General features: G+C 49.9%; 1 protein-coding gene across 2 annotated transcripts in view; it reads right to left on the bottom strand.

The window, feature by feature from the left end:
• NAT16 (N-acetyltransferase 16 (putative)) overlaps positions 1–25,592 on the bottom strand; it is a 56,884-nt gene that overhangs the window by 21,289 nt on the left and 10,003 nt on the right. Inside the window, exon 1 of one of the 2 annotated variants that reach the window (XM_069981941.1) lies at positions 1,542–1,585. The exons of the other annotated variant lie outside the window; for it this stretch is intronic. The gene's annotated coding sequence lies outside the window, so the exon portion shown is untranslated. Of the gene's footprint in view, positions 1–1,541; positions 1,586–25,592 lie in introns of those variants that run through there. 2 annotated transcript variants of the gene reach the window in all.

Below are 25,592 nucleotides of genomic sequence, written 5' to 3'. Positions count from 1 at the left end.
CATCCATACACACAGGGTATATAGCATACAGGCAGCATCTCCCCCATACACCCAGGGTATATAGCATACAGGCAGCACCTCACCCCCAAACACCCAGGGTATATAGCATACAGGCAGCACCTCTCCCCCATACACCCAGGGTATATAGCATACAGGCAGCACCTCTCCCCCATACACCCAGGGTATATAGCATACAGGCAGCACCTCTCCCCCATACACACAGGGTATATAGCATACAGGCAGCATCTCATCCATACACACAGGGTATATAGCATACAGGCAGCATCTCATCCATACACACAGGGTATATAGCATACAGGCAGCATCTCCCCCATACACACAGGGTATATAGCATACAGGCAGCATCTCCCCCATACACACAGGGTATATAGCATACAGGCAGCATCTCATCCATACACACAGGGTATATAGCATACAGGCAGCATCTCCCCCATACACACAGGGTATATAGCATACAGGCAGCATCTCATCCATACACAGGGTATATAGCATAGAGGCAGCATCTCTCATCCACACACAGGGTATATAGCATACAGGCAGCATCTCTCATCCATACACAGGGTATATAGCATACAGGCAGCATCTTTCATCCATACACACAGGGTATATAGCATACAGGCAGCATCTCATCCATACACAGGGTATATAGCATACAGGCAGCATCTCTCATCCACACACAGGGTATATAGCATACAGGCAGCATCTCTCATCCATACACAGGGTATATAGCATACAGGCAGCATCTTTCATCCATACACACAGGGTATATAGCATACAGGCAGCATCTCTCCCCCATACACCCAGGGTATATAGCATACAGGCAGCATCTCTCCTATACACACAGGGTATATAGCATACAGGCAGCATCTCCCCTATACACACAGGGTATATAGCATAGAGGCAGCATCTCTCATCCATACACAGGGTATATAGCATAGAGGCAGCATCTCCCCCATACACACAGGGTATATAGCATACAGGCAGCATCTCTCATCCATACACAGGGTATATAGCATAGAGGCAGCATCTCTCATCCATACACACAGGGTATATAGCATAGAGGCAGCATCTCTCATCCATACACAGGGTATATAGCATACAGGCAGCATCTCTCATCCATACACAGGGTATATAGCATACAGGCAGCATCTCCCCTATACACACAGGGTATATAGCATACAGGCAGCATCTCCCTCATACACACAGGGTATATAGCATAGAGGCAGCATCTCTCATCCATACACAGGGTATATAGCATAGAGGCAGCATCTCTCATCCATACACACAGGGTATATAGCATACAGGCAGCATCTCCCCCATACACCCAGGGTATATAGCATACAGGCAGCATCTCCCTCATACACCCAGGGTATATAGCATACAGGCAGCATCTCTCCCCCATACACCCAGGGTATATAGCATACAGGCAGCATCTCTCCCCCATACACCCAGGGTATATAGCATACAGGCAGCATCTCTCCCCCATATACCCAGGGCAGGCAGCATGCAGGCAGTGTTACCGATGGATGGCGGGTGACAGTCCCTGGGATTCTTCCTATGCCGCTCTCTGCTCTCTGTGCATCACGCTCTCTATATCATCTCTATGTGCCCTCCCCAATCTGAAATCCCTTTGCCGCTCCCCTCCCCCTCTATGGAAGAAAGAAAAGCGCCCCTGCATGGCTCTCACCCTCCCTCCATATCTCTCCCCATCCCTGCATCCCTCCCACAGCCAGCTTCCATTCAGAGGGCTGGGCATGGAATGGGCACATGTATAGGGAGAGGAAGGGGTGCATTCATCTGGCACTTGTCCCCTCTCTGGTGATAGCACGTGTCCTCCCCCCACCTCCCAGATACAGAGGAGAAGGGCTGTACCAGCCATCACTCAGGGGCCCTCAGCCCTGGTGGGCACAAGCCGCCTTCTCCTCTGCCAGTGCACATGGTACCCGCTGTGAAGGGCAACGATGAAGGGCACATGAGAGGGATGGAAGGAAGTAAAACAACTGGATAACCTTAGAATGTAAAAGCCAAAGCATTATATATATACGTATAGCTGTAACATACGGGTACAATGTACATGGGACTATATCATCCATATCATACATCATACAGTGATACAGCGTAACAGTATATAATACATATCATACAGCGTAACAGTATATAATCCATATCATACATCATACAGTGATACAGCTTAACAGTATATAATACATATCATACAGCGTAACAGTATATAATCCATATCATACATCATCCATATTATACATCATATATATCATACAGCGTAACAGTATATAATACATTATCATACATCATCCATATTATACATCATATATATCATACAGCATAACAGTATATAATACATTTCATACATCATACAGTGATACAGCGTAACAGTTTATAATACATATCATACATCATCCATATTATACAGTGATACAGTGTCTAATACATATCATACATCATACAGTGTAACAGTATATCATCCATATCATTCATCATACATATCATACAGTGTAAGGCTATGTGCCCACACAGTAAGAGACCAGCTGCTCCGTGACCTGGACGGGTAATAGAACGGCCGGTTTCTGAAAAGATCATCCCGGCCGGGCGTATACTTTGTGTATGTATATATGTACTATGTGTATATGCTCCGGCCAGGACTCCATAGAAGACTAGGGAACATATTGTTCCATAAAAACTACGGCCGTTGTTGCCGATTACAACAACGCCTGTACTTTTACGAAAAGATACTTTGTGTGAACATAGAAATACAGTATATCATACATCTCATACATCATACAGTGTAACAGTATATCATACATGGAGGGGTCTCACACACAGCACAGAGCGGAGGCTATCACATGGAGCACAGAGCGGAGGCTATCACATGGAGCACAGAGCGGAGGCTATCACATGGAGCACAGAGCGGAGGCTATCACATGGAGCACAGAGCGGAGGCTATCACATGGAGCACAGAGCGGAGGCTATCACATGGAGCACAGAGCGGAGGCTATCACATGGAGCACAGAGCGGAGGCTATCTCATGGAGCACAGAGGCTATCACATGGAGCACAGAGCGGAGGCTATCACACGGAGGCGTCTCACACACAGCACAAAGCGGAGGCTATCACATGGAGGCATCTCACACACAATACAGAGCGGAGGCTATCACATGGAGCACAGAGCAGAGGCTATCACATGGAGCACAGAGCGGAGGCTATCACATGGAGCACAGAGCGGAGGCTATCACATGGAGCTGTATCACACACAGCACAGAGCGGAGGCTATCACATGGAGAGGTCTCACACACAGCACAGAGCGGAGGCTATCACATGGAGAGGTCCCACACACAGCACAGAGCGGATGCTATCACATGGAGGGGTCTCACACACAATACAGAGTGGAGGCTATCACATGGAGCACAGAGCGGAGGCTATCATATGGAGGGGTCTCAGCCTCCGCTCTGTGCTGTGTGTGAGACCCCTCCATGTGATAGCCTCCACTCTGTGCTCCATGTGATAGCCTCCACTCTGTGCTCCATGTGATAGCCTCCGCTCTGTGCCCCATGTGATAGCCTCCGCTCTGTATTGTGTGTGAGACCCCTCCATGTGATAGCCTCCGCTCTGTGCTGTGTGTGAGACGCCTCTGTGTGATAGCCTCCGCTCTGTGCTGTGTGTGAGACGCCTCCATGTGATAGCCTCTGCTCTGTGCTCCATGTGATAGCCTCCGCTCTGTGCTCCATGTGATAGCCTCCGCTCTGTATTGTGTGTGAGACCCCTCCATGTGATAGCCTCCGCTCTGTGCTGTGTGTGAGACGCCTCTGTGTGATAGCCTCCGCTCTGTGCTGTGTGTGAGACCCCTCCATGTGATAGCCTCTGCTCTGTGCTCCATGTGATAGCCTCCGCTCTGTGCTCCATGTGATAGCCTCCGCTCTGTGCTCCATGTGATAGCCTCCGCTCTGTGCCCCATGTGATAGCCTCCGCTCTGTATTGTGTGTGAGACCCCTCCATGTGATAGCCTCCGCTCTGTGCTGTGTGTGAGACGCCTCCGTGTGATAGCCTCCGCTCTGTGCTCCATGTGATAGCCTCCGCTCTGTGCTCCATGTGATAGCCTCCGCTCTGTGCTCCATGTGATAGCCTCCGCTCTGTGCTCCATGTGATAGCCTCCGCTCTGTGCTCCATGTGATAGCCTCCGCTCTGTGCTCCATGTGATAGCCTCCGCTCTGTGCTCCATGTGATAGCCTCCGCTCTGTGCTCCATGTGATAGCCTCCGCTCTGTGCTCCATGTGATAGCCTCCGCTCTGTGCTCCATGTGATAGCCTCCGCTCTGTGCTCCATGTGATAGCCTCCGCTCTGTGCCCCATGTGATAGCCTCCGCTCTGTGCTGTGTGTGAGACGCCTCCATGTGATAGCCTCCGCTCTGTATTGTGTGTGAGACCCCTCCATGTGATAGCCTCCGCTCTGTGCTCCATGTGATAGCCTCCGCTCTGTGCTCCATGTGATAGCCTCCGCTCTGTGCTCCATGTGATAGCCTCCGCTCTGTGCCACATGCGATAACCTCCGCTCTGTGCTCCAGTTGATAGCCTCCGCTCTGTGCCCCATGTGATAGCCTCCGCTCTGTGCTGTGTGTATCACATGGGGCACAGAGCGGAGGCTATCACATGGAGCACAGAGCAGAGGCTATCACATGGGGCACAGAGCGGAGGCTATCACATGGAGGGGTCTCACACACAGCACAGAGCGGAGGCTATCACACGGAGGCATCTCACACACAGCACAGAGCGGAGGCTATCACATGGAGGGGTCTCACACACAATACAGAGCGGAGGCTATCACATGGGGCACAGAGCGGAGGCTATCACATGGAGCACAGAGCGGAGGCTATCACATGGAGGGGTCTCACACACAGCACAGAGCGGAGGCTATCACACAGAGGCGTCTCACACACAGCACAGAGCGGAGGCTATCACATGGAGGGGTCTCACACACAATACAGAGCGGAGGCTATCACATGGGGCACAGAGCGGAGGCTATCACATGGAGCACAGAGCGAAGGCTATCACATGGGGCACAGAGCGGAGGCTATCACATGGAGCACAGAGTGGAGGCTATCACATGGAGCACAGAGCGGAGGCTATTACATGGAGCACAGAGCGAAGGCTATCACATGGAGGGGTCTCACACACAGCACAGAGCGGAGGCTATCACATGGGGCACAGAGCGGAGGCTATTACATGGAGCTGTATCACACACAATACAGAGCGGAGGCTATCACACTGAGGCGTCTTACACACAGCACAGAGCGGAGGCTATCACATGGAGGGGTCTCACACACAATACAGAGCAGAGGCTATCACATGGGGCACAGGGCGGAGGCTATCACATGGAGGGGTCTCACACACAGCACAGAGCGGAGGCTATCACATGGGGCACAGAGCAGAGGCTATCACATGGAGCACAGAGCAGAGGCTATCACATGGAGCACAGAGCGGAGGCTATCACATGGAGAGGTCTCACACACAGCACAGAGCGGAGGCTATCACATGGAGGGGTCTCACACACAACACAGAGCGGAGGCTATCACATGGAGGGGTCTCACACACAACACAGAGCGGAAGCTATCACATGGAGGGGTCTCACACACAGCACAGAGCGGAGGCTATCACATGGAGGGGTCTCACACACAGCACAGAGCGGAGGCTATCACATGGAGGGGTCTCACACACAACACAGAGCGGAGGCTATCACATGGAGGGGTTTCACACACCGCACAGAGCGGAGGCTATCACATGGGGCACAGAGCGGAGGCTATCACATGGGGCACAGAGCGGAGGCTATCACATGGAGCTGTATCACACACAGCACAGAGCGGAGGCTATCACACGGAGGCGTCTCACACACAGCACAGAGCGGAGGCTATCACATGGAGCTCTATCACACACAGCACAGAGCGGAGGCTATCACATGGAGCACAGAGCGGAGGCTATCACATGGAGCACAGAGCGGAGGCTATCACATGGAGCACAGAGCGGAGGCTATCACATGGAGCTGTATCACACACAGCACAGAGCGGAGGCTATCACATGGAGGGGTCTCACACACAATACAGAGCGGAGGCTATCACATGGAGGGGTCTCACACACAGCACAGTGCGGAGGCTATCACATGGAGGGGTCTCACACACAGCACAGAGTGGAGGCTATCACATGGGGCACAGAGCGGAGGCTATCACATGGAGCACAGAGCGTAGGCTATCACATGGAGCACAGAGCGGAGGCTATCAGATGGAGCACAGAGCGGAGGCTATCACACGGAGGGCAGAGCGGAGGCTATCACATGGAGCACAGAGCGGAGGCTATCACACGGAGGCGTCTCACACACAGCACAGAGCGGAGGCTATCACATGGAGCTGTATCACACACAGCACAGAGCGGAGGCTATCACATGGAGCGGTTTCACATAGCACAGAGCGGAGGCTATCACATGGGGCACAGAGCGGAGGCTATCACATGGAGGGGTCTCACACACAGCACAGAGCGGAGGCTATCACATGGAGGGGTCTCACACACAGCACAGAGCGGAGGCTATCACATGGAGCACAGAGCGGAGGCTATCACATGGAGCACAGAGCGGAGGCTATCACATGGAGCACAGAGCGGAGGCTATCACATGGAGCACAGAGCGGAGGCTATCACATGGAGCACAGAGCGGAGGCTATCACATGGGGCACAGAGCGGAGGCTATCACATGGAGCACAGAGCGGAGGCTATCACATGGAGCACAGAGCGGAGGCTATCACATGGAGGGATCTTACACACAGCACAGAGTGGAGGCTACCACATGGTGTAAAGTGAGACTGGCTCAGTTGCCCCCGGCAACCAATCAGATTCCCCCTTTCATTCCTCACAGACTCTTTGGAAAATGAAAGGTGGAATCTGATTGGTTGCTAGGGGTAACTGAGCCAGTTTCACTTTACACCATGTTTGATTAATCTCCCCCCACATGTGTCCTAGAGAGTTCTGTGGAGTGTGAATATAGTCCAACCATGCAGTTCTGAAGGGGTTAATGTTACTCAGTGGTAAAGGGATGCCCCCTCCCTCCAGGAGCCGGTGTGCAGTGTAATGAGGCCAGCTCTATCACAGCTCTATCTCCCTGGTAAGAATAGGAAGTAGTGGGCAGATGTATGCACTGGCATAGAGACGCTATACACTTGTATATAGGCTAATGCTGCCATTCACTATAATGAGCACACGCAGCCCTGAGCACCACCGGCTATGTGACAGAGCGAAGAAGTGACAGCTACGCTGCCACCGGCACTGACTGGCATAGCCGAGCGGTGACATAAGTGCAGGAGGACGAGCCCAGCCAGGGAGCCACACACAGGCCGGCATCACTATAGGCAGGGGCGTAGCTAATGTCTCCTGGGCCCTGGTGCGAGAGGTCTACTTGGACCCCCCCCCCCCCTTTCACGACCAAGTGATGCTACTGGTGTGTGTGTATATATATATATATATATATATATATATATATATATATTTTACTCCAAGACAGATATTACCAATAACACCAGCATATAGGAAGAGAAAATATCATCACCATACATATTACAGCCATACTGATACTGTATACTGAGACCAATATTGCCAATAATACCAGTATACAAGGGGGAAATATTACCGCCACACCACAACCACAACCATCACCACCACATTGTTACTGACCAAATCCTGTATACTAAGACCAATAAAACACAGTACCAGATAACACGTAACAAATATTACCGCCACATACTGACTAACACCACTGCTGCTACTGAATAAGATCTACTGTACACAGACCACTATCACGTCATACACTCATATAGAGGTGGACGCAGCTCCACACAGGCTCTATATACCATATACATTACAGTGCAGATATATCAGGTGACTCACATTGGACGTCTTCTCTGATCGGAGTTCTTCCCTTTTCATCTTCTTCTCCATCTGTCCTGGGCCGTTATGAGAACTTCTCCGAGCCACGAATACACGGAATCTGCCAGACAGACATATTAGTCTCCTCACTCTGGCACCATCCTCATCTCTATACACACTGCACATCTGTATTGGCCCCTTTACACCCTCATTTAGTGGGTAGCCTGACTCTATGTGACCCCCCTTATAGTATATATAGATGGCCCCCACTGCATGTTGCCCCCCCTTATAGATGGCCTCTTGTCCCCCCTCCCCTTATAGATGACCCCCTCTCTCCCCCCTCCCCTTATAGATGGCCTCTTGTCCCCCCTCCCCTTATAGATGACCCCCTCTCTCCCCCCTCCCTTTATAGATGGCCCCCTCTTCTCCCCCCTCCCCTTATAGATGGCCCCCTCTCCCCCCTCCCCTTATAGATGGCCCCCTCTCCCCCTCCCCTTATAGATGGGCCCCTCTTTCCCCCATTATAGATGCCCCCCTCTCCCCCTATAGATGGCCCCCTCTCTTCCCTCCATTATAGATGCCCCTCTCTCCCCATTATAGATGCCCCCCTCATTATAAATGTCCCCCCCTCCTTCCCTTATAGATGCCCCTCTCCCCCATTATAGATGGCCCCCCTTATAGATGCCCCCCTTATTATAGATGCCCCCCTCATTATAGATGGCCCCCTCTTCCCCCCCCTTATAGATGCCCCTCTCTCCCTCATTATAGATCCCCCCCCTTTCCTCTATGCTAAGCAGAATTAATTAAAAAAAACAAAAAAAAAACAAACTCACCTAACAACCCTCTCCCCCGGCGATCCTCTCAATCTTCAGGCTCTTCGGGGCCCCCCGTACGCTTCCTGTGCCGGAAGTCGGGGCCCCAGGCGGCACAGGGAGCTCACTGATGGGCGGCGCTGCCGGGGATAGGACGGGACATCCCGGCAGCCACGCATCAGCCGGGGGCCCTGACGAGCCGCTCTTGTGACCGCAAGCAAAACAATGCTTGCTGTCACAAGAGTAATTTAAGGGGGCAGTGGCAAGGGGGGGCCCTCCTGGGCCCCCCCTTGTAGCGGGCCGGGTCGCAGCGGAGACCGCTGAGACCTTGGTAGCTACGCCACTGACTATAGGGCACTAAAGGTGAGCATTCCAGCCGCACAGTGCCAGCCAGAGAGTAGGAGACAGACTGAGAGGACGTGACAGCCGATCACAGCTATACAGAGAGCGGGAGAGAGACTGAGAGGATGTGACAGCCGATCACAGCTATACAGAGAGCGGGAGAGAGACTGAGGTGATGTGACGGCCGATCACAGCCAGCCAGAGAGTGGGAGACAGACTGAGAGGACGTGACAGCCGATCACAGCCAGCCAGAGAGCGGGAGACAGACTGAGAGGACGTGACAGCCGATCACAGCTATACAGAGAGTGGGAGAGAGACTGAGGGGATGTGACGGCCGATCACAGCCAGCCAGAGAGCGGGAGAGAGACTGAGAGGACGTGACGGCCGATCACAGCCAGCCAAAGAGCGGGAGAGAGACTGAGAGGATGTGACGGCCGATCACAGCTATACAGAGAGCGGGAGAGAGACTGAGAGGACGTGACGGCCGATCACAGCCAGCCAGAGAGCGGGAGACAGACTGAGAGGACGTGACAGCCGATCACAGCCAGCCAGAGAGCGGGAGAGAGACTGAGGAGATGTGACGGCCGATCACAGCCAGCCAGAGAGCGAGAGAGAGACTGAGGAGATGTGACGGCCGATCACAGCCAGCCAGAGAGCGGGAGAGAGACTGAGAGGATGTGACGGCCGATCACAGCCAGCCAGAGAGCGGGAGAGAGACTGAGAGGATGTGACGGCCGATCACAGCCAGAGAGCGGGAGAGAGACTGAGAGGATGTGACGGCCGATCACAGCCAGCCAGAGAGCGGGAGAGAGACTGAGAGGACGTGATGGCCGATCACAGCTATACAGAGAGCGGGAGAGAGACTGAGGGGATGTGATGGCCGATCACAGCCAGCCAGAGAGCGGGAGAGAGACTGAGAGGACGTGACGGCTGATCACAGCCAGCCAGAGAGGGGGAGAGAGACTGAGAGGACGTGACGGCCGATCACAGCTAGCCAGAGAGCGGGAGAGAGACTGAGGTGATGTGACGGCCGATCACAGCCAGCCAGAGAGAGGGAGAGAGACTGAAAGGACGTGACGGCCGATCACAGCCAGCCAGAGAGCGGGAGACAGACTGAGAGGACGTGACGGCTGATCACAGCCAGCCAGAGAGCGGGAGAGAGACTGAGAGGACGTGACGGCCGATCACAGCTATACAGAGAGCGGGAGAGAGACTGAGAGGATGTGACGGCCGATCACAGCCAGCTAAAGAGCGGGAGAGAGACTGAGAGGATGTGACGGCCGATCACAGCCAGCTAAAGAGCGGGAGAGAGACTGAGAGGATGTGACGGCCGATCACAGCTATACAGAGAGCGGGAGAGAGACTGAGAGGACGTGACGGCCGATCACAGTTATACAGAGAGCGGGAGAGAGACTGAGAGGATGTGACGGCCGATCACAGCTATACAGAGAGCGGGAGAGAGACTGAGAGGATGTGACGGCCGATCACAGCTATACAGAGAGCGGGAGAGAGACTGAGAGGACGTGACGGCCGATCACAGCCATACAGAGAGAGAAAGTGAGACTGAGAGGACGTGAAGGCCAATCGCAGCCAGCCAGAGAGCGGGAGAGAGACTGAGAGGTTGTGACGGCCGATCACAGCCAGGCATCTCAAACACAGCACATAGGGAAGGCTATCACATGGAGCACAGAGCGGAGGCTATCACATGGGGCACAGAGCGGAGGCTATCACATGGGGCACAGAGCGGAGGCTATCACATGGAGCACAGAGCCGAGGCTATCACACGGGGCACAGAGCGGAGGCTATCAACTGGAGCACAGAGCGGAGGTTATCGCATGGGGCACAGAGCGGAGGCTATCACATGGAGCACAGAGCGGAGGCTATCACATGGAGCACAGAGCGGAGGCTATCACATGGGGCACAGAGCGGAGGCTATCACATGGAGCACAGAGCGGAGGCTATCACATGGGGCACAGAGCGGAGGCTATCACATGGGGCACAGAGCGGAGGCTATCACATGGGGCACAGAGCGGAGGCTATCACATGGGGCACAGAGCGGAGGCTATCACATGGGGCACAGAGCGGAGGCTATCACATGGGGCACAGAGCAGAGGCTATCACATATAGCACAGAGCGGAGGTTATCACATGGGGCACAGAGCGGAGGCTATCACATAGAGCACAGAGCGGAGGCTATCACATGGGGCACAGAGCGGAGCCTATCACATAGAGTACAGAGCAGAGGCTATCACATGGAGCACAGATCGGAGGCTATCACATAGAGTACAGAGCAGAGGCTATCACATGGAGCACAGATCGGAGGCTATCACATGGGGCACACAGCGGAGGCTATCACATGGGGCACAGAGCGGAGGCTATCACATGGAGCACAGAGCGGAGGCTATCACATGGAGCACAGAGCAGAGGCTATCACATGGAGCACAGAGCGGAGGCTATCACATGGAGCACAGAGCGGAGGCTATCACATGGAGCACAGAGCGGAGGCTATCACATAGAGCACAGAGCGGAGGCTATCACATGGAGGGGTCTCACAGCACAGAGCGGAGGCTATCACACGGAGTAAAGTAAAACTGGCTCAGTTGCCCCCGTTAACCAATCAGATTCCCCCTTTCATTCCTCACAGACTCTTTGGAAAATGAAAGGTGGAATCTGATTGGTTGCTAGGGGCAACTGAGCCAGTTTCACTTTACACCATGTTTGATTAATCTCCCCCCATGTGTGTCCTAGAGAGTTCTGTGAAGTGTGAATATAGTCCAACCATGCAGTTCTGAAAGGGTTAATGTTACTCAGTGGTAAAGGGATGCCCCCTCCCTCCAGGAGCCGGTGCAGTGTAATGAGGCCAGCTCTATCACAGCTCTATCTCCCTGGTAAGAATAGGAAGTAGTGGGCAGATGTATGCACTGGCAAAGAGACGCTATACACTTGTATATAGGCTAATGCTGCCATTCACTATAATGAGCACACGCAGGCCCTGAGCACCACCGGCTATGTGACAGAGCGAAGAAGTGACAGCTACGCTGCCACCGGCACTGACTGGCATAGCCGAGCGGTGACATAAGTGCAGGAGGACGAGCCCAGCCAGGGAGCCACACACAGGCCGGCATCACTATAGGGCACTCAGGGTGAGGATTCCAGCCGCACAGTGCCAGCCAGAGAGCGGGAGAGAGACTGAGAGGATGTGACGGCCGATCACAGCCAGCCAGAGAGCGGGAGAGAGACTGAGAGGACGTGACGGCCGATCACAGCCAGCCAAAGAGCGGGAGAGAGACTGAGAGGACGTGACGGCCGATCACAGCCAGCCAGAGAGCGGAAGAGAGAGACTGAGAGGACGTGACGGCCGATCACAGCCATACAGAGAGCTGGAGAGAGACTGAGAGGATGTGACGGCCGATTACAGCCATACAGAGAGCTGGAGAGAGACTGAGAGGATGTGACGGCCGATCACAGCTATACAGAGAGCGGGAAAGAGACTGAGAAGATGTGACGGACGATCACTGCCATACAGAGAGCGGGAGAGAGACTGAGAGGACGTGACGGCCGATCACAGCTATACAGAGAGCGGGAGAGAGACTGAGGGGATGTGACGGCCGATCACAGCCAGCCAGAGAGCGGGAGAGAGACTGAGAGGATGTGACGGCCGATTACAGCTATACAGAGAGCGGGAGAGAGACTGAGAGGACGTGACGGCCAATCACAGCCATACAGAGAGCGGGAGAGAGACTGAGAGGATGTGACGGCCGATCACAGCCAGCCAGAGAGCGGGAGAGAGACTGAGAGGATGTGACGGCCGATCACAGCCAGCCAGAGAGCGGTAGAGAAGATGTGACGGCCGATCACAGCCATACAGAGAGCTGGAGAGAGACTGAGAGGATGTGACGGCCGATCACAGCTATACAGAGAGCGGGAGAGAGACTGAGAGGATGTGACGGCCGATCACAGCTATACAGAGAGCCGGAGAGAGACTGAGAAGATGTGACGGCCGATCACAGCCATACAGAGAGCGGGAGAGAGACTGAGAGGACGTGACGGCCGATCACAGCTATACAGAGAGCGGGAGAGAGACTGAGAGGATGTGACGGCCGATTACAGCCAGCCAGAGAGAGGGAGAGAGACTGAGAGGACGTGACGGGCGATTACAGCTATACAGAGAGCGGGAGAGAGACTGAGAGGATGTGACGGCTGATCACAGCCAGCCTGAGAGCGGGAGAGACGACGTGACGGCCGATCACAGCCAGCCAGAGAGCTGGAGAGAGACTGAGAGGATGTGACGGCCGATCACAGCTATACAGAGAGCGGGAGAGAGACTGAGAGGATGTGACGGCCGATTACAGCTATACAGAGAGCTGGAGAGAGACTGAGAGGATATGACGGCCGATCACAGCCAGCCAGAGAGCGGGAGAGAGACTGAGAGGATGTGACGGCCGATCACAGCTATACAGAGAGCGGTAGAGAGGACGTGACTGCCGATCACAGCTATACAGAGAGCGGGAAAGAGACTGAGAGGATGTGACGGCCGATCACAGCTATACAGAGAGCGGGAGAGAGACTGAGAGGTCGTGACGGCCGATCACAGCCAGCCAGAGAGAGGGAGAGAGACTGAGGGGATGTGACGGACGATCACAGCCATACAGAGAGCTGGAGAGAGACTGAGAGGATGTGACGGCCGATTACAGCCATACAGAGAGCGGGAGAGAGACTGAGAGGACGTGACGGCCGATCACAGCCAGCCAGAGAGCGGGAGAGAGACTGAGAGGACGTGACGGCCGATCACAGCCAGCCAGAGAGCTGGAGAGAGACTGAGAGGATGTGACGGCCGATCACAGCTATACAGAGAGCGGTAGAGAGGACGTGACTGCCGATCACAGCTATACAGAGAGCGGGAAAGAGACTGAGAGGATGTGACGGCCGATCACAGCTATACAGAGAGCGGGAGAGAGACTGAGAGGATGTGACGGCTGATTACAGCTATACAGAGAGCTGGAGAGAGACTGAGAGGATGTGACGGCCGATCACAGCCATACAGAGAGCTGGAGAGAGACTGAGAGGATGTGACGGCCGATCACAGCCAGCCAGAGAGCGGGAGAGATACTGAGAGGATGTGACGGTAGATCACAAATAAACAGAGAGCCAGAGAGAGACTGAGAGGATGTGACGGACGATCACAGCTATACAGAGAGCGGGAGAGAGACTGAGAATGTGACGGACGATCACAGCCAGCCAGAGAGAGGGAGAGAGACTGAGAAGATGTGACGGACAATCACAGCCAGCTAGAGAGCGAGAGAGACACGGAGAATGTGACGGCCGATCACAGCTATAGAGAGAGTGGGAGAGAGACTGAGAGGATGTGACGGCCGATCACAGATATGGGGCTTGTGTCACCCTCTAGGAAGGGTCACCCGACACTGGTGGGCAATAGGTGGTGCAAAGACCAAAGAGTCAAAACACGGGCACAAGTATTCTCTCTACTCTCAAGTATTCTACTTATTCTACCTCCAAAGTTCCGGCAGAGCACAGTACTACTTGGGTTGGAACTCTCTCGACATCCTCCTCTCTACTTTTCTGAACCTTCCTATGTCTCAGCACACAACCCAGCCAACACGGCTTTATCACTCTCTCTACTCTCAGTACAGATCTGGACTGTCGAGTATAAAGCAAAATATCAAGGCGAAAGTGTATTATATGTTCTCTGTATCAAGTATCTTCACAGTAAACAACAGTGTATTTATTTTAACGGGACTCTGTGGTTCTTCACTAAGCACCTACACAGTAATCACACTTTCCTTGGGTCATCTCCCCTTTCTGTGGGTGGCAGTGCCAATAGTCCCGGTGGGTCACTACTCCACTCCGGATCACCGTGATAATTGCCCAAGGGACTCCGCAACAGCCCCGCAGGTTACTGTCCACAGGGGAAAAAGGTATAGCCAGCCCACTCGAAATAAAAGCAGGTGTGCCAGCATACCTGTGTGCCCAACCAGCACTGGCATCACGACAACATAGTACCTTTCTGAGCTGTGCCTCGACCAATCACTACCGGTGTGGCGTCACCACCTGGCAAGTGACCGGTCGCGCCTCACAGCGGGGCATCACCACACTATCTGCTGCCATCTCTGTCCATATCAGGAACTGTCCAGAGCAGTAGAGGTTTTCTATGTGGATTTAGGTGGCAGCAGAGAGCACTGTGTCAGATTGGAAAGAATACTCCACTTCCTGCAGGACATACAGCAGCTGATAAGTACTGGAATACTATAGATTTTTTAATAGAAGTAAATTACAAATCTCTGGCACTTTCTGGCACCAGTAACATAGTTAAAAAGGTTGAAAAAAGACAAGAAAATAATTTTTGAAACTATAAATTTTTCCCTATCAGATTACATAAGAGTATGCAGCCACTGAACCAGCAGAAGGGTGTGGTGAAACAGAAGCCATAAGGGTTTTTTCTCCACTTACACTCAAAGTTGCATCAAAATAGCGATGGGTGCTGCTGAAATAAGGCAGAAGTGCGTTTTAAAGGGGTATTCCGAACTCAAAGTATTCTCAGGATAACAAGGATTCCTCACCGATCATAAGGGGCGCAGGTTGTTGTGATTAGTTGATCACCACTGACCAGCTGGTTAGTCCCTAGCCTGTGACTTTTCATTTATGGAGTACCCCTTTAACAATGATGAATGGGACCTTTGCAATGCTAATGTATAACCAGTCTGTCAATGCACCTTAGCAGTGAAGACACTGAACAAGCAGCGACTGGTATTATACAAGTTATAGGAGGTGACAAATAGGACGTTACAAAGTCATAGCGCGTTACATGAAGGTAAATGGCGGACTGGTATATAGGGAGAGAGGACCTGCCCTCGGGGGCTGACAATCTACATGACCATACAATCAATGTTCAATGTCTGGTGTCAAGGCAACGCATGTCAGATAGCAAGAGATGTGTCTGTCAAGATGCTGAACAAGTAGGAGGTGCTGGGTTGGGGCACAGGGGTTAACGCTGTGATTGCAGTAAATTTCCATGTTAAAGGTTTGGAAAGTGAAGCGAGGCGGCGTCACGGTCACAGCTCTAAAACTGATGCAAATGGAGGCGCTTGCTGGGTTTGCATAATGTCAGCAGATGTGGAGCTGCCGGGACAGCGAAGAGCAAAGTCATCGCAGTGTCTACTAATATGGACCCCCCCCCCCCCCCAGCCTCCACCCTGCCCCACCACCGATACCAACACGGCATTCTGTAGTCAGGGGATTATAGCTACATGAGAGATGGAAGGGTCACAGGGGACAATTATATCCAAGGATAGGAAATCTATTATAGGGGTCAAGTTTATTACTGCCCCCTATATCCAACTGCCCCCATATACTGCTTATATACAGCTGCCCCCATATACTGCTTATATACAGCTGCCCCCATATACTACTTATATACAGCTGCCCCAATATACTGCTTATATACAGCTGCCCTCATATACTACTTCTTTACAACTGCCCCCTATATACTGCTTATTTACAAACTGCCCCTATGTACTGTTTCTATACAACTGCCCCTATATACTGCTTATATACAACTGCCCCCTATATACTGCTTATATACAACTGCCCCCTATGTACTGTTTCTATACAACTGCCCCTATGTACTGCGTATATACAACTGCCCCCTATATAGTGCTTCTATACCAGTGATTTTCAACCAGTGTGCCATGGTCGGGTGTGCCGCAGGGAAAGTTCCCAAAACTATGGTGCCCCTGTGTTTTGTTCACCGGCAATGCGCAGCGATCAGTGGCGGATTATAATGTGGGCGGTTGCGTGGTGCGCTGCAGCGCACCACGCTCCTGGTCTCCGCTGATTGGAGGAGCACGTCCGGGCCCTACGGGCGGCCAGTAGATGAGGCGGACAGCAGCGGCGACCATCTCGCAGGAGGTGAGAAGGAAGGGGGGGAGAGAAACCTGGGGATGGGGGAGAGAAGCAGGGGGGAGAGAAGTATGGTGGAGAGAAGCACAGTAGAAAAGCATGGGGGAGATAAGCAAAGGAGAGAAGCAGGGGGGAGAGAAGCACAGGAGAGAAGCAGGGGGGAGAGAAGCACAGGAGAAAAGCAGGGGGGAGAAGCATGGGGGAGAGAAGCACAGGAGAGAAGCAGGGGGAGAGAAGCACAGGAGAAAAGCAGGGGGGAGAAGCATGGGGGAGAGAAGCACAGGAGAAAAGCAGGGGGGAGAAGCATGGGGGAGAGAAGCAGGGGGGAGAGAAGCAGGGGGGAGAGAAGCACAGGAGAGAAGCATGGGGGAGAGAAGCACAGGAGAGAAGCAGGGGGGAGAAGTATGGTGGAGAGAAGCATGGGGGAGAGAAGTACAGGAGAGAAGCATGGGGGAGAGAAGCACAGAAGAGAAGCAGGTGGGAGAAGTATGGTAGAGAGAAGCATGGGGGAGAGAAGCACAGGAGAGAAGCATGGTGGAGAGAAGCACAGGAGAGAAGCATGGTGGAGAGAAGCACAGGGGGGAGAAGAAAACAGGCCCAGGTTTCACACTTAGTGAGTATAAATACATTTAGAATCTATATTATTAACTATATGTATAATATGTACTGTTTTAGTGTCATTTTGTGCCATTTTGGTTGGTGGTGTGCCCCGGGATTTTTTAAGTATAAAAAGCGTGCCGCGGCTCAAAAAAGGTTGAAAATCACTGTTCTATACAACTGCCCCTATGTACTGCTTATATACAATTGCCCCCTATATATTGCTTATATACAACTGCCCTCTATATACTGCTTATAGACAACTGCCCCTATGTGCTGTTTATATACAACTGCCCCCTATATACTGCTTATATACAACTGCCCCTATATACTGCTTATATACAACTGCCCCTATATACTGCTTATATACAACTGCCCCCTATACACTGCTTATATACAACTGCAGTGACCTCTGTGCCAGAAGTTACATCCCCAGCATACACAGAGCTCTATGGTGCGTATGCGGCCGGGGACGGGACAGACATGGAGCCGGGAGCCGCGCGGCAGCCGACAGACGGACCGAGGAGGACAGAGACACGGCGGGGGAGCAAGTTGTCAGGTGAGTTGTGTGTTTTTGTTTTTTTGCACAGACTGGGGGCCATTATAATGGCATCATAAAGGGGGTTACAATGGGGGACATCTATAAAGGGGGATTACAATGCGGGCCATCTATAAAGAGGGATTACAATGGGGGCCATCTATAAAGAGGGATTACAATGGGGGCCATCTATAAAGGGGGATTACAATGGGGGACATCTATAAAGGGGGATTACAATGGGGGCCATCTATAAAGAGGGATTACAATGGAGGCCATCTATAAAGGGGGTTACAATGGGGGCCATCTATAAAGGGGGATTACAATGGGGGCCATCTATAAAGGGGGATTACAATGGGGGACATCTATAAAGGGGGTTACAATGGGGGCCATCTATAAAGAGGGATTACAATGGGGGCCATCTATAAAGGGGGATTACAATGGGGGCCATCTATAAAGGGGGATTACAATGGAGGCCATCTATAAAGGGGGTTACAATGGGGGCCATCTATAAAGAGGGATTACAATGGGGGCCATCTATAAAGGGGGATTACAATGGGGGACATCTATAAAGGGGGATTACAATGGGGGCCATCTATAAAGAGGGATTACAATGGAGGCCATCTATAAAGGGGGTTACAATGGGGGCCATCTATAAAGGGGGATTACAATGGGGGCCATCTATAAAGGGGATTACAATGGGGGCCATTATAAGGCGCATCTATAAGGGGGAAACATTGGGGGGCCATCTATAAGGGGGACTACATGGGGAGTGTATGCAATAGGGTATGTACTATAGTGGACCACAGAGGGGGCATATACTATAAGGGAGTCACATATAGTCAGCCTACCCACTAAATGAGAGTGTAAAGGGGCCAATACAGATGTGCAGTGTGTAGAGAGATGAGGATGGTGACAAAGTGAGGAGCCTAACATGTCTGTCTGGCAGATTCTGTGGATTCATGGCTCGGAGAAGTTCTCATAACGGCCCAGGACAAAAGAAGAAGATGAAAAGGGAAAAACTCCGATCAGAGAAGACGTCCCATGTGAGTCACCTGATGTAACTGCACTGTAATGTATATGGTGTACAGGACCTGTGTAGAGCTGGGGGAACCTTTATATGACTGTATGAGTTCATAGTGATCTGTGTACAGTGGATGTTATTCAGTAGCAGCGGTGGTGTTAGTCAGTATGTGGTGTGTTAGTCAGTATGTGGTGGTGTTATTCAGTAGTAGTGGTGTTGGTCAGTAGCAGCGGTGGTGTTGGTCAGTAGCAGTGGAGGTATTAGTCAGTAGCAACGGTAGTATTAGTCAGTATGTGGTGGTATTAGTCAGTAGCAGCGGTTGTGTTAGTCAGTATGTAGTGGTGTTATTTGTTACTTGTTATCTGGTACTGTGTTTTATTGGATTTAGTATTCAGGATCTGGTCAGTAACAATATGGTGGTTGTGGTGTGGCGGTAATATTTCCTTCCTATATACTGGTATTATTGGCAATATTGGTCTCAGTATACAGGATTTGGTTATTAACAGTATGGCGGTAATATGTATGGTGATATTTCCTGTATACTAGTATTATTAGTAATATCAGTCTTGAGATATATATATATATATATATATATATATACATACATACCGATAGCATCGCTTGGTTGAGGAGGGGGGGGGGGCAAGTTGACCTCTTGCACCAGGGCCCGAGAGACATTAGCTACGCCCCTGAAGCTACCCCAATATACTCTTATATACAACTGCCCCCTATATACTGCTTATATACAACTTCCCCCTATATATTGCTTATATACAACTGCCCCCTATATATTGCTTATATACAACTGCCCCCTATGTACTGCTTACATACAACTGCTCCCTATATACTGCTTATATACAACTGCCCCCTATATACTGCTTATATACAACTGCCCCTATATACTGCTTATATACAAATGCCCCCTATATACTGCTCAGATACAACTGCCCCCTATGTACTTCTTATATAAAACTGCCTCCTATGTACCGCTTCTATACAACTGCCCCATATACTTCCTCTATACAACTGCCCCTATATACTGCTTATATACAAATTCTTTATTCATAAATGTAATTCCAGAGCTGTAGTGAGGGCTGACACAGATATGACATAATCATACAGAGGGGCAGGATTTTATATTATAATATGTATGACATGTCGGATGACCTCTGTGCAGTTAGCGGTCGTATTATTTTTATGGTATGTCGGAGTTTGGAGAAGAGGAGTGTAGATGAATGGAAGGAGATGTTGGGTAAGTGCCCAGTACAGTGTAGCTGGAAGACATCAGCTATACCAGCATGTATATATAGAAGGACAGAGGAGGGGGGGTGGCGGGCGGCAGCGGGCGAGTGACTCATGTAAAGCAGTGCACGAATACACGAGGGCGTGAAATCCGCAAGGAACAAACTAGAGGAATGTGACAAGAGCGCTGAAGGAGGAAAAAATAGAAACAGAGAGGGAAGGCGAAATGGAGAATATATTAGCCTGCAAGAAAGGAGGCTGTACTGCCGATCCATGTGACACCAGGGATGAAGAAGGAGCCGAATCACCATCTGGAGGAAGAGCAGCGCCATGTACTAATGATATCACCATCCATGCGGCAGACATTTCCACTAAATACCTTATTATATCCTAAGGATCAATGAGCTCATTCTGTCCTAGGATACTGACCTAGAAAATAGCGGCAATCAAGGTCACTGTATGCTGTAAAGTGGCATCAAGAAGGGAGGAGGAAGGGAAAACTGCTCAGAAGTCAGGTTCAGCAGAGGAAGCGTAAAAGTTTCCAGAACCTTTTAGCTATTGTTATGACAAAGTAATGTCTGGCTTCACTACGTCATTGCTAACTACTATAACAGTACAGTAAGTATGTACCAGAATATCACTTTTATAATACTGCTCCTATATACAAGAATATAAATGCTATAATACTGCCCCTATATACAAGAATATAACTACTATAATACTGCTCCTATATACAAGAATATAACTACTATAATACTGCCTCCTATATAAAAGAATATAACTACTATAATACTGCTCCTATGTACAAGAATATAACTACTATAATACTGCTCCTATATACAGGAATATAACTACTATAATACTGCTCCTATAAACAGGAATATAACTACTATAATACTGCTCCTATATACAAAAATATAACTACTATAATACTGCCTCCTATATACAAGAATATAACTACTATAATACTGCTCCTATGTACAAGAATATAACTACTATAATACTGCTCCTATATACAGGAATATAACTACTATAATACTGCCTCCTATATACAAGAATATAACTACTATAATACTGCTCCTACATAAAGGAATATAACTACTATAATACTGCCCCCTATATACAGGAATATACTACTATAATACTGCCCCTAAATACAGGAATATAACTACTATAATACTGCTCCTATATACAGGAATATAACTACTATAATACTGCCTCCTATATACAAGAATATAACTACTATAATACTGCTCCTATATACAAGAATATAACTACTATAATACTGCTCCTATATACAGGAATATAACTACTATAATACTGCTCCTATATACTGGAATATAACTACTATAATACTGCCCCTAAATACAGGAATATAACTACTATAATACTGCCCCTATATACAGTGATATAACTACTATAATACTGCTCCTATATACAGGAATATAACTACTATAATACTGCTCCTATATACAGGAATATAACTACTATAATACTGCCCCTAAATACAGGAATATAACTACTATAAAACTATATTGGGTTTAGGCTTCTATGTTGGACTCTTCATTAGTTGGACCTTCTTCTTCTTTTGATTCCCAGAAGAACAGAGTGGAGATTTTACATTTTTTCTAGATTTTAGCAGGAGCCGTTTCATTTTTATTCCTGGTATCCTTCCCCTTTAAGAGTGTACATAGTTGTTCTGCTATTTATGGCAGGTGTTATGTATACATGTGATGGGCCTGCGGCTTCTCCTCTAACCTCCAGACAGTCTGCAAGTGTCTTATCTGAAGTGTCCTATTTTTATAGAAGAGATAATTCACAGGTTATTATATTTCACAGTTTAAGCTTGTTTTTTTTTTTAAAGCCAGATAGAAAAGCAGGAGAATAAGAGACAGGGCTGCAATGTTATAGCATCTACAGTACAAGATGCCAAAGACAGAGAATATAAACCAGGCCAGGATTGGTCATTTTATTTATTATAGTATTTTAGTCCGGTTATATTGTTTTAACAAAGATGCCTGACTGCTGATAGATCCCACTAATCTGCCCTACCGTAAGTCCTGGGGGTATCTAAGTACTAGTAGCCATTATTAGAACCCAGCTGCAGTCTAGTGACCGCCCCCAACATAATGATATTCCTGACACCTTTATCCTGATGCTTTCTGACAGATATCATTCCTGCCCTAACTCTTCCGACAGCTCACTCATCTCTCCTACTTCTAACGCTTCCTGACATCTCCCACTTTTATCCTTATGCTTCCTGACACCTTCCTCTTCTACAATAGTTCTTCTTGATGGATCTCCTAACATTATAATCATTAATTACCTCCCCTTTTAACCTAATGATGTCTGGCCCCTCTCCCTTGTAACTTATTAATGTCTGGCACCTCCCCATTGTATCCTAATGCTCTCTGGCACCTCCCCCTTATAGCCTAATAATTTCTGGCACCTCCCCTTTTAACCCAATTATCTCTGGCACCTCCCCCTTATTACCCCTTGATCTCTGGCACCTCCCTCTTATAGCTCCATGATCTCTGGGACCTCCACCTTATAACCTAATGATCTCTGGCCCCTCCTCCTTATAACTTATGATCTCTGGCACCTCCCACTTATAACCCAACGATGTCTGGAACCTCCACCTAGCTCATGATCTCTGGGACCTCCCCCTTATAACATAATGATATCTGGCCCCTCCCCCTTATAGCCTAATGATATCTGGCACCTCCCCCTTATAGCCTAAAGATCCCTGGCGCCTCCCCTTTATAATCAAATGATCTCTGGAACCTCCCCCTTATAACCTAATGATCTCTGGGACCTCAACCTTATAACCTATTGATCTCTGGCTCCTCCTCCTTATAACTTATGATCTCTGGCACCTCCCACTTATAACCCAACGATGTCTGGAACCTCCCCCTAGCTCATGATCTCTGGGACCTCCCCCTTATAACATAATGATCTCTGGCCCCTCCCTCTTATAGCCTAATGATATCTGGCACCTCCCCCTTATAGCCTAAAGATCTCTGGCGCCTCCCCTTTATAATCAAATGATCTCTGGAACCTCCCCCTTATAACCTAATGATCTCTGGAACCTCCCCCTTATAACCTCATGATCTCTTGCACCTCCCCCTTATAACCTAATGATCTCTGACACCTCCTCCTTTAAGGCCCAATGAACTCTGGCTTATCCCCTTATAACCCAATGATCTCTGGTACCTCCCCTTTATGGCCCAATGATCTCTGGCACCTCCCCCTTATAACCCAATGATCTCTGGTGCCTAATCCCCATCCCCAATGATTGGCTGTTCACTCTACGTCACCACATTATTTTAGTTTTTTTTTATTTCCTCTCTAAATAATTCAGTGTGGTTTTCATTTTGGCCGTCATTTTGGCGTTGTGTGAACAGATCCTCAATGTGCAAATCTGAAATTATTTGATTTGGTCTGATTATTTTTTCATTTATTTTATAGGTGGAGTTGAATTTGAACTCAACAGAAATGATATTTAAAGGGCCACCATGCCTCATTGTTACCTGTCACCAGCCTTCAGGCTTATACCTCCAATACTGATGACCCCGTCAGGCTCATATCTCAAGTACTGATGATCTCCTCAGGTTCATATATCCAGTACTGATGACCCGCTCAGGCGTATATCTCCAGTACTGATGACCTCCTCAGGCTCATATCTCCAGTACTGATGACCTCCTCAGGCTCATATCTCCAGTACTGGTAACCTACTCAGGCTCATATCTCCAGTAGTGATGCCCTCCTCAGGCTCATATCTCCAGTAGTGATGCCCTCCTCAGACTCATATCTCCAGTACTGATAACCTCCTCAGGCTCATATCCTGGGTACTGATAACCTCCTCAGGCTCATATCTTCAGTACTGTTGACCTCCTCAGGCTCATATCTCCAGTACTGATGACCTCTTCAGGCTCATATCTCCAGTACTGGTAACCTCCTCAGGCTCATACCTCCAGTACTGATGACCTCCTCAGGCTCATACCTCCAGTACTGATGACCTCCTCAGGCTCAAATCTCCAGTACTGATGACCTCCTCAGGCTCATATCTCCAGTACGGATGACCTCCTCAGGCTCATATCTCCAGTACTGATGACCTCTTCAGGCTCATATCTCCAGTACTGTTGACCTCCTCAGGCTCATACCTCCAGTATTGATGACCTCCTCAGGCTCATATCCTGGGTAATGATGACCTCCTCAGTCTTATACCTCCAGTACTGATGACCTCCTCAGGCTCATATCTCTAGTTTAGATGACCTCAGGCTTATACCTCCAGTACTGATGACCTCCTCAGGCTCATATCTCTAGTTTAGATGACCTCCTTAGGCTCATACCCCCAGTACTGATGACCTCCTCAGGCCCATTTCTCAAGCACTGATGACCTCCTCAGGACCATATCTCCAGTACTGATGACCTCCTCAAGCTCATATCTCCAGTAGTGATGCCCCCCTCAGGCTCATATCTCCAGTACTGATAACCACCTCAGGCTCATATCCTGGGTTCTGATGACCTCCTCAGGCTCATATCTCCAGCACTGATGACCTCCTTAGGCCCATATCTCCAGTACTGATAACCTCCTCAGGCTCATATATCCAGTACTGATAACCTCCTTAGGCTCATATCTCAAGTACTGATGACCTCCTCAGGTTCATATATCCAGTACTGATGACCCCCCTCAGGCGTATATCTCCAGTACTGATGACCTCCTCAGGCTCATATCTCCAGTAGTGATGCCCTCCTCAGGCTCATATTCTGGGTACTGATAATCTCGTCAGGCTCATATCTCCAGCACTGATGACTTCCTTAGGTTCATATCTCCAGCGCTGATGACCTCTTCAGGCTCATATCTCCAGTAGTGATGCCCTCCTTAGGTTCATATCTCCAGTACTGATAACCTCCTCAGGCTCATATCCTGGGTACTGATGACCTCCTCAGGCTCATATCTCCATTACTGATGACCTCCTCAGGCTCATATCTCCAGTACTGATGACCCTCTCAGGCTCATATCTCCAGTACTGATGACCCTCTCAGGCTCATACCTCCAGTACTGATGACCTCCTCAGGCTCATACCTCCAGTACTGATGACCTCCTCAGGCTCATATCTCCAGTACTGATGACCTCCTCAGGCTCATATCTCCAGTATTGATGACCTCCTCAGGCTCATATCTCCAG

This window comes from Dendropsophus ebraccatus, chromosome 1 (genome assembly GCF_027789765.1).
Source record: "Dendropsophus ebraccatus isolate aDenEbr1 chromosome 1, aDenEbr1.pat, whole genome shotgun sequence".
NCBI classification, from domain to species: Eukaryota; Metazoa; Chordata; class Amphibia; order Anura; family Hylidae; genus Dendropsophus; species Dendropsophus ebraccatus.
This window is presented reverse-complemented; position numbering and strand designations above follow the sequence as displayed.